General features: G+C 46.8%; 1 pseudogene; it reads right to left on the bottom strand.

The window, feature by feature from the left end:
* Positions 1-361: 361 nt before the first annotated feature.
* Positions 362-2,533, bottom strand: LOC146176978 (uncharacterized; annotated as a pseudogene).
* Between the last annotated feature and the right edge of the window lie 6,597 nt (positions 2,534-9,130).

The raw sequence follows: 9,130 nt of genomic DNA, 5'->3' as shown, positions 1-9,130 counted from the left end.
AAACGGCTTAGAGCGTCAGAAATTAGCATCTGTTTTCCAGGTTTACAAATGAGCTTGTACTTGTATGCCCCTAGCAAAAGCGTCCAGCGCTGAATTCGGGCGACAGAAGTTTGACGATCCTGTCGGAGTAGACCTAATAAGGGGCGGTGGTCCGTTACAAGCGTGAACTCCTGGCCCAACAGGTAATCGCGAAACCGTGTCACGCCAAACACCAGGGCTAAAGCCTCTCGCTCAATTTGGGAGTAGTTTCTCTCAGCGTAGGTGAGCGTCCGTGATCGGAAGCCAATTGGCCTGTCTTCACCATTTATTCGGTGGAAAAGGGCAGCATCGACACCGTAAGGTGAAGCATCGCATTCCAACATCAACTCCAGCTGCAGATTAAAGTATGTTAGCACTGGGGCTGAACACAAAGCATCCTTGGCCTTCTTAAATGCCGCGTCTTCTTTTTCGTGCCAAACCCATTTTGCACCTTTTTCAAGAAGGCTGTACAGGGGTGCAAGCATAGTGGAAAGATTTGGCAAAAACTTGTCGTAAATTGTAACCATTCCCACAAAGGATCGCAACTTGGCAACATTTCGCGGTAAAGGGGCTAGCCTGATTGCATCCACGTGCTTCTCGAGGGGGTGTAGCCCTTCAACATCAATACGATGACCAAGATACGTCACCGATTGTTCGCCAAACTTGCACTTGTCATAACTAAGTTTGATACCGTTCTCGCGCAAACGCTGTAGCACCGCTTGCAGATTTGCGTTATCAGCATTGCTGCTCTCGGCTACCAGGACATCGTCTAGATAAGCCTGAGTCCCTTTTAGTCCTTGCAGCACCGATTCAATCTTTCGTTGGAATATCGCTGGTGCTGATGCGATGCCAAACGGTAACCTGTTGTAGCAAAAGAGCCCCTTGTGTGTGTTTATCACTGCTAATTTCCGCGAGTCTTCATCTAGCTCAACCTGATTGTAAGCATCGCGAAGGTCTAAAGTACTGAATTTTTTTCCTCCACATAGATTTGCAAAAATGTCGTCTATGACAGGCAAGGGGTACTGCTCAACCTCGCACACAGGGTTTAGTGTAATCTTAAAGTCCCCGCAAATGCACACTGTTCCGTCCTTCTTCAAGACTGGCACGAATGGCGTTGCCCATTCAGAATGAGGAACTGGTGATATTATGCCAGCCGAGACTAATCTGTCAAGCTCTTTAGACACTTTATCACGAAGTGCAAAAGGAATTTTCCTTGCCTTAAAGAACTTGGGGTTTGCTCCGGCCTTGATGTGCAGTCGAGCTGGCGGACCTTTCATGAGACCAGCGCCTTCAGTGAACAGGTCGCAGTTTTGCTGGAGCAGCATCGGCACGTCCTCCCTGGCTTGCTTTGATACGGAAGGCTTCTAATACATAGTCAGCACCTGAATGCGTTCGTCTGTCAATTTTTTCAGCAGGTCCCGACCGCAAAGACTGGGGCCATTGCAGTCTAAAACCGTCAGACTGCATTGTACTGTGGTACCTTCATAGGAAACTGGCATGGTCAGTGTACCGAGGAGTGGCAACTTTCCGAGATAGCATGAAAGCTGTACTTCCGACTTTTGCAGCTGCAGCCATTGATGGGAGTGCACTTGGTAAATGCCTTTGGGAATGACGCAAACAGGGGAGCCGGTATCAATATCCATCATTATTTCGATGCCATTCCATGCAAACGATTTTCTGATGGGGGTATAAGAGAGCGCGTGGTGGTCAAGGACCAGATTTGGGACGCGCTACTATCACTCTCTTCGGTTTCTGGCGTCTGTGCTGTTAGTGCTAGCGTTCTGCTTGTCTCATTTGCTGCACACATTCACGCTAAATGCCCTGGCCGTGCACGCTTAAAACATTTGCGCTTGATTAGTCGACAAGCCTTTGTATTATGACCATGCTTACCGCAACATTTGCATTGTTGCACGCCCTGTGACTTCGTGCGCGATTCGTATTGGCCAGAGAGCTTTAGCAATCTCGCTTGTTCTTGGTCAGTAACAATCCCTTGCGAATCGCGTTCAGCGTTCTCTGCGGCGAGGGCAAGAGCCTCGGCTTCTTCGAGATTCAGATTTTTCTTCGCTAACAGCTGCTTCTGCAGATTCTTGGATCTGACACCACACACAATACGGTCCTTTATCATTCTGTCTAGCATCGTTCCAAAATTGCAATTGTGTGCCATCTGCCGTATTGCCACAATGAATGCATGTACAGATTCCCTTTCTTGCTGGCAGCGATGGAAGAACTTGAAACTTTCAGAGATTTCATTCGGTAACGGGTCGTAGTAGCTGCTTAGCGTCTCCACAACTTCTTTGTAGGTAAGGTCGTTAGGCTTTCGCGGTGCTACCTTCGCGTTCAAAATTTCTATTGTCCTTGTTCCAAGCACCACTACCAGCAGGGCTCTTTTCTTAGCATCGTCTATCAGATCGTTCGCTTCGAAATAAGCTTGAACCTTGACAAGGTACGGCTGCCACTTATCTTTTTCGTCTTCGAATTCCGGTAGCCTGTGTGCCATGGCTGATCCTTGGCGGTGGGTTCCTTCTGCATGACTGTCGTGCTTGGGCGTATTTGGTTTCCTTGCTGCAGCAGAATCCTCGTCGCCACTGTTGCGTTCTACCGGCAAAAGGCCGGCAGCTATGCGATGAAAACCAGGCAGATTCGCAGAGCGAAAAGACGACGCTTTATTTCCGGCTCGGAAATATATAGAGAAGGAAAGAAAGGCGGGGAAGAAGGAAAGAGGGACTATCTACGCATGCGCTGGTTATCTGCAGCATTGTTGTCAGCAGCAGTTAGAACAACTTGACTACGCCAAATGTTACCATCGATTACTCGGGGAATTCCCTCGTGACTTCAGTAATAACATTTGCTCTCGATATGGCTAGAAAGCACACTGAATTGTGATTCTGATTCATGGTGTACTGCTAGGAAGGTAGACTGCACCTCAGAAAGAAAAAGAAAGTGATGAATGTCAAAGGCAGACACGAAGGCAGCGGAAGAGAAGGGTGACACTTTTTTGCCCTACCTAATAATAAATCCTCAATGCGAAAACCATGCTGAACTTCATACTGTAGATGTAAGTTCTCCCAAATCGCATGGTCTGAACGGTACTTTTCTGAACCTTTCTTCTATGCTTTTTCTTTTTTTTTTCATTTCTTGTCTTCGGTCCCGCCCCCTTCTATGCCTCTTTTTTATTTGTTGCCTTAGGCACCGGAGGTTCAAAAACAAAGGTCATTCTTACTCTCTGCGTCAGATACCCGGCGTCAAGCATGCAGCGAGCTCTGTCAGATGGTGGCAGCTGGCATGGTTACTCAGTGCCTCCGTTATCCATGCATGCACATGCTATCCGAAGCACGGCTCTTACACCGCCGCGAGCATGTGATTTATATATATATATATATATATATATATAAGCTCACCAACAGCTGCAAATGTAAAACTTCGAACACTGGGCAAAACTGTACTAAATCGAAAGTTTAAGGGAATAATATCCTATAAAAAGGAAAGCTATTTTTCCTCCACCTTGCGGATTCTCCTAAACTTTTTTGGACTAGCACATTTTCCCACTTCCGAGTTATTCACCAACTCGCTCTCGACCTATAATCACGATCTGCTGATCGACTTGGTTGACTCAGTTGGTATTGCCTGGAAAGGCAGTGGTTCTGGGTTCGATCCCCGGACCAGGACAAATTTTTCTTTAATTATGAAGTTTATGAGAAACTTTCCTTTGTAGCAGTACGGCTGCGCTTGGGTGGATGCCAACGAGCAATCACTCGGTTACAAACACTATACTCACTTGGTTCACATCTTCAGAACGTCGCTCAGCAAGTGCACCTGTAGTTGGCACAGCGTCACAATGAAGCCGTCGGCGCTTCATACCAGTGTTCTTTGAGGAACTGGGCTTGAAGGCGCTTTACTCAAAATGTTGAGAGCAAACCCTATGCGCAGTGTCGCTCGGCATGCCAAGAGCTTCCAGCCACAGTCTCCGCTGCTCGCCGCGGGTCGGAAAGCGATGAAACGTTACCTCTGGGCAATTTTCGGTACTCTTGCTGCCTGCGGCTGCGCAGCATCTCTTTGTCATGGCACGCAATCGATATAAAAAGAGCGCAATCCGTGCGAGGTGGGAGAAAATTGTCCAAAGAATGGAAGTACCGTTTGTAACGGGGTAACAGAGGTGGTGGAGGAGAGAGAGAGAAATGTAGAGATAGAGATATTACCCAAGAGCAGCTTTGAAACTAGTAGAAAAATACGCCTTCTATACTTGCTATACCTTGAAGTAATCTGTTGTTCAGCGCATCACCGCCCCTAGTTGACAACACCGCATTTACTTGAGTTTAGAGTCCCTATCTTTGCAAGCACTTCAAGAACACACTCAAAACTAAAACAACTGTGAAGAGGAAGAAGTACATGAGGAGCATTCTTGGCAGTGGCATCGTGATTGCTGCGCGTGTTGGACCTGACGGTGTTCGCTCGAGTTATGGCCCTTTGTTTGTGCAGTTCATCATAACTTTGACACAGTGTGACCACTTCTGCGACGGTGCGGATATCTCGAGCATTCAGCATCTGGAAGGCGTCATCAATGCCTTGCAGAATGTACTTAATCTTGTCGGCCTCTGACATCTGTGCGTTCATGCGCTTGCACAAGTTGACGACGTCCTCGATATAACTTGTGAAATTCTCACCAACCTGCTGAGACTGCGCATGCAAGCGCTGTTCAGCGAGGAGTTTCCTCACAGCCGGACGGCCGAAAACTTCAGCGAAGCTAGTTTTGAACACGGACCATGATGGAATGTCCGCTTCATGGTTGCGACCATAGATTTGCTACGCCGGTAAGACAGAATATCGCGTTGCTTAACTTCGTTTCCGCGTCCCATTTGTTATAAGCGCTCACTCGCTCATAGGATCTGAGCCAGTCCTCCACATCATGGTCGTCAGTGCCGCTTAAGATGGCGGGGTCTCGCTGGCAGAGGGAGCCAGGGCAGATATTGGCCGAGCCAACTTGCACGGCTTGGTGGTTAACGTCCTCAGACATCGCAGGAGGTGGTAATGTGTGGCTGCGGAGTTCCAGGGAGAGAGGATAGATCTTAACCGACAGCTCCACCAAATGTAAAATCGAGGTTTATTGATCAGATCAGCAGGACTGGGCAGATCAGCGGCGAGCACAGCAACAGCGAACACCGTCAGGTCCAACGCGGGCAGCAATCACGATGCCACTGCCTAGAATGTACCTCGTGTACTTCTTCCTCTTCACACAACTTTTATTTGCTTTCTACATAGTAACTTATAGAAGATTCGATTATAAAATATAAAGTTCGTGCTGAACCAATCAGAGGAGCAGCACCCAGCGAGAGGGTACATCACATCCATTGACGAACTTTGCCGTCGTGTGGCACTCACCGCGGTGCTAGAACGCTGATTATTGAAATGGAATAAAATATTAGGTGCTACGGTTTTGCCGTTATGATTGGGCTTTTTAATAATATAGCAGTCCACACTAAATGAAAGCACTAGAAATGTGTCGTATTCATCTACCTCTTTATGGGATGCATAGCAACAAAGCTTCAAAACTGAACCAGTCTTGGTTTAAAGCACCACAAGGAAGATTTTTTTTCTTCTAGTGAAGGTGATGTCGCCTTCGTTGCCACCTGCTTTTCTCCTTGGTGAACAAAACAATGGTATTCACGGATTTTAGGGATTGCTTTGGCTCTTTCATGGCGTGTGATTAGTGCTCACCTTTCTGCAGTTACGGCACTGTCGGAATCCAGATGATTTTCACAATCACGGCTCTCCCAGCCCATACAGGCCTCTTGGTGTGAGAATGTGGTCGTCGAAAGGCCTTTGAATGCTTTCTTTGCTAGCTAATCTCGTGACTGTTTCTCCCATTCCCTTGCATGGACTTTTGCCTTCTGATGTGAACAAGTTCTATGTAGCATCCTACTAAACGTCGTCCTTGTGCAAACAGAGGTTGAGAAAGTTCCTCCTGTTTTCTACTGCAATCCTGAGCCATTAATGAAATAGTGGAGTGTAGTCAAGTCCAGCTTTTTTTTTAAGGAAACTACTGTTGAAAGGTGTGAACAGTTGCGCTATCGTGTTGATGGATGTCCGATGCAATTACGTAGGAATGCGCAATATGTCCGTCTGCCACTTCGCCGCTGTTTCGAATATAAACCACATTAGGATGAATGGCTTCTTTGCTGTGCAGCGTCCTGAACTATTTCAACAGTATCGTTTTGTGTCACGCTTCCTCCTGTACTTGCCTTTGTTTTGTTTCACTGCTCCCACCCCCTCTGTATACGAAAGCCCTGAGGGTACAAAAAATGAAATTAAACTGGTACAATAAATGAAATGAAATTAAACTGTAGTTCTCTGCAAAGTCCATAAGTACAATAGCCTTGAAGACCTGAGCATAATTTTTAGGGTCTGAAGATAGTTTCATTGTACTTTTTTGCAACTTGTCAAGGAGGTCCTCCATTGCATCCACAACAGTTTTTGTGAGAGAGCACTTTTCAGAACGCACCCACTGCTTGTATCTAATTTTGCCTTCGAGGCTGTAGCTGTCATGCAGTTTCTTGAGGGACTTCAAGCCTGGGCGTCTGGAACATGCACTCAGCCGAGAGCAAACAGTGAGAGCCATCAGCTCTGCAAAAGACTCCTGTATGCACAAGCATGCAGCATGAGTTTGGCTTTCTGGTGGTACTCACGCAGACACAGTGCAAACCAGGAGAACCTGCCAACATGCACCAGGCTGGACGTTTCCTCACAAAACTTGAAAAGGATGCTTGTAGGTTAGGGTTTTCTTGCCTCCACTGAACGAAAGCTTCCTCAGACTTTTTTGGCCATCTTTGACAGCGTTCTTCATACCAGGAAGGCAGCAGGATATTCTGTCTTTATAAAAATCTACTATGAATGATTAACTTCTGCTGGCAGTTGGCAGCTCCTTCACTGATCAGGGCTGTGTACAATGCCCTTTAAACCTCGAAGGTGTCTCATAAAAGCTGAATGATTTTTGCTTCAACCGAAATCGGCACTTGTTTTTTAATTTTCCAGAACTGAGGACACATCACTACATTCACCGACTTTATTTCTTGTTCTCGCCGCGTCTATTTCTCGAGAAGGGCAGCTAACATCAACTTATAGTCGATCAACTGTTGCTTTTTATCAACACGAACCCCCTCCTGAGAGGTGGTAACAGGTATTCCCAGAAAACTACCCGCAGCATTTGCATGGCATTTATTGAGCAATCAGCACTCTTCTGCGTTTTGCTTCATTTTCATCAGCACTAGCTGTGGACTGCACTGCATCTTCAACTCGCCATGTGCATATAACGGCAGTGATTATTCTCGTATCAGTGATGTTGCCTGGTAAGGAATTCCAAGCTTCAATGATATGAGGGAAAAAATTGTACTTAAACACGTCTGTACGTGCGAAAAAGGAAGAAAAGTTTAGGACGGGGTAGTTTTTTGTAGTGAATTCACAAATTTGTACATAAATTTGAGACACTCAAGGTGACGTCGTGCGGCTAGAGAACGAAAATGTTGTGCGGCGTTCATTTTAACACGAAGCTCCTTTTTGGCACTAAAAAACTGACTAATCTTTACTGGGTCGCCAGAACGCTTTGCTCGGCGTATCTATCAATTTGGCATGATAAATGCAATAAGTCTAGTCATCCAGAGGCAGCAATGTTATTTTGCTTTGTTTTTAAATGAATAAAATGATTGATGCATTTTGTGACAAGATGTTCAAAAAAAGTTAGAATATTTACATCTCTACTGGAGCTTATTTGCTCAAATTTACCAAAGGAATCGCAGAGAGTGTCGGTGATTGCTAGATAGAAACTGACAGTGCCACCCCTCCTGGGTGGCACTGTCAGTTTCCAAGTCAGCCATGTGACTGTGACACGTGCAGTGACGCAGCCTAATTTGTGCAGCCCTCGAGTGATTTGCGTCAAACTACAAGCTACGCAATGATCTCGAAAGGAACCGTGTTACATTCAGGCAGCGAAAATTGACAAGCACGCGCTCCACCGATGGTCCGAAAAGGGGTGCGCACGTGAGAGCCGCCTTTTCCCCTCGTATCTGCCGCATCACTAACACCTCCATTTGCACAAACAGGCACATTCATGCTGCTACAGTCCTCTCCAGCAATGAAGTCTGAAAACTTGTCACTTAGTCGGCGTCAGTATGCCACTGCGAGAGCTCACAAAATGTTTCTTTTCTGTTGGTGCATAGTGACCGCCTCCATCTGATCATTATGACACAGGGGACTAATAAGTGGTTCCTACGTACCATTATTTTTGAGCAGAGTGAAGCACTAGAAACAAGTGGTATCCCTTCGAAATTCACCACTACACTGCCCTGCATGCTATAGCTAACAGAGCTCAATGCTGAGCCAGATATGAGGGCTTTACAGTGGAGCTATAGGTCCCCGAATCCTGAGCAGACCACTCTTCCTTACTCCTTTGGAGTGCTGCATGATTTGTCAATGAACACACGAACAATGGTGCAACGACAGTAGCACAGGGAGAACCCACTATCACATGTATGCTATCAGCAGTCATGAAAACTAGGATCCAAACTCTTCCTTCACATCTAAGCAGGTGATGCATCACTACCTCGCAAAACTCTTCTATCACCCATGCATAATTCTAATAAACATTGAATAGTTTTCCTTGCCAATAAATATAAATTACCGCCCCGCCTGGATGGCGCAGTGGTTATGGTGTTCGACTACTGTTCGCAAGGATGCGGGATCAAATCCTGGCCTCGGCGGCAGCTTTTCGATGGAGGCGAAAATCAAGGCACCTGTGTGCTGTGGGATGTCAGTGCACGTGAAAGAACCCCAGGTGTTCGAAATTTCTAGTGTCCTCCACTATGGCATCTCTCATAGCCTGAGTCGCTTTGGGACGTTAAACCCCACAACACAAATATAAATTACCAAATAAGCCGGCCAGACGAGCGCCGGGCACGTCAGGTCGGCGACGCTGCGCCAGGCGACGCCAGGAGCAAAATCGGTCCCCCTATACTTGGACGCAGCCTGACGTGCACGGCGACTCACGGATGACGAAGCGCATGCGCAGAGCGTCCAGCGCGCCACCTGCCGTGAAACTCGCGAAGCGATCCTCCGCAGCTGATCG

This window comes from Amblyomma maculatum, chromosome 10, assembly GCF_055883805.1.
Source record: "Amblyomma maculatum isolate TAMU_Amacu chromosome 10, ASM5588380v1, whole genome shotgun sequence".
NCBI classification, from domain to species: domain Eukaryota; kingdom Metazoa; phylum Arthropoda; class Arachnida; order Ixodida; family Ixodidae; genus Amblyomma; species Amblyomma maculatum.
This window is presented reverse-complemented; position numbering and strand designations above follow the sequence as displayed.